The following is a 1,647-nucleotide window of genomic DNA, read 5'->3' as shown; positions in this document are numbered from 1 at the left end:
TTCTTTATATACCACATTTGAGTGAGACAAACTAGCATTTCTCTCCCCTTTTTCTGGCTTATTTTGCTTAGCATGAACTCCTGTAATTTCATCAGTATTTTGAATGCAAAACAATGTATCATCAAATCTGCAAAAAGCAAGATTCCATCCTTCTTTATTTCCTTCCTTATTCCTTCCTTCCACAGAGTAGTATTTCACTGTGTATATACACCATAACTTCTTTCTTTAAAAAAAGAATAAGATATGAGCAATTAGGGTGTTGTGAGACCTCATTGCACAGAGACATTAATTGTGAATCATGCAAATTCCAATCATCATATTCTACTTGTTCTCTGAATAGAGAAAACGTTAAAGATTATCCTATTTTAAGGATTATTCTATCCTTTCTGCTATAACTTCTTTATCCACTTATTTTACACTGAGATTGCTTCCAGATTTTTATTGTAAATAGCTCTCTAATAAAGATAAGTGTGTATGTATTTTTAAATTAGAATTTTCTTGATCCAAAATAGTCCTTTAGGAGTAGAGTTTCTAGCCCTGATTGTAGTTATATTTTTAAAATTTTTTGAGAAATGTTCAAGATATTTTTTCAAGATATTTTTGTATAAGCTGAACAAATTTATATCCCCACCAACTTTGAAGGACAATTCTTATTTACCGTATTTCCTCCAGCACTTGTTGTTTGTGGTCTTATAATGTAGACTTTTCACATTTGTATGAAGTGATACATCGTTGTCATTTTAATAGCATTTTCCTGATAATTAGGGATGCTATTATTTATCACATCCTTGTTAGCCATCTGACTGCATTTGTGTTCTCATTACACTGTTACCATATCTCACCACCACCAACATGCCCAGTACCCTCCATCAATGACCTTATGTTACTTTATGTGCACCTCTTCATCCTGCCCACCTGTCCCACTTGATAATCTCAGTTATGTAATCCAGGACCAAAGCATTGTTGGCATTCATAACTCATTAAAATTCTCTTCTATTGAATTCCTGATTTTCGGAAAACATTCTTTCTTTAAAAAAATTTTATTAGTGATTCACCGTGAGGTACAGTTACAGACTTACAAACTTTTGTACTTGCTTTTCAGTCATACAATAGTCAAGTACCCATCCCTCCACCAGTGCCCATTTTCCACTACCAATGGTCCCAGTATCCCTACCACCATCCCCACCTCGTCCCCTCCACCCCATCCTTTTTGCTCTCTCTCTCCTTTTGGGTGTTGTGGTTTGTAATAGAGGAATTAACAGGTCATCATGTTCAGTCTATTGTCTATTTTCAGCCCACATCTCCCATCCCGAGCGAGTCCTCCTAGCAAACTTTACTTGGTGGTCCCTTCTCTATCTCAGCTGCCTCTGGAAAACATTCTTAAGACTGTCACTTTGAAGTCTTCAGAGGAAGTTAAAAATCTCTGGTGTGTTTTGGGTGTTTCCTAGGCCTTTGTGTTCTTTCATCAGTCCAAGTGAATTCCAACATTTCTTCATTGCCCTTGGTGCTAAGTGATAGTAGAAATAAGAGTCCTGCTCAAGTTGGCCTGGGCAGAAATCTGGTCACTCATTCTACAGGGAGTCTATGATTCGAAGTTAGTGTATATTCAGATGACCATTGGGACATTTTCAGTCACTAGCAATCTGT

At 36.6% G+C, this 1,647-nt stretch overlaps 1 non-coding gene across 1 annotated transcript; it reads right to left on the bottom strand.

The window, feature by feature from the left end:
* Positions 1 to 236: 236 nt before the first annotated feature.
* LOC129400593 (U8 small nucleolar RNA) lies at positions 237 to 371 on the bottom strand. Its single transcript, XR_008627804.1, has one exon. It is a non-coding gene; the product is annotated as a U8 small nucleolar RNA (small nucleolar RNA).
* Between the last annotated feature and the right edge of the window lie 1,276 nt (positions 372 to 1,647).

This window comes from Sorex araneus, chromosome X (genome assembly GCF_027595985.1).
Source record: "Sorex araneus isolate mSorAra2 chromosome X, mSorAra2.pri, whole genome shotgun sequence".
Classification (NCBI taxonomy): Eukaryota; Metazoa; Chordata; class Mammalia; order Eulipotyphla; family Soricidae; genus Sorex; species Sorex araneus.
This window is presented reverse-complemented; position numbering and strand designations above follow the sequence as displayed.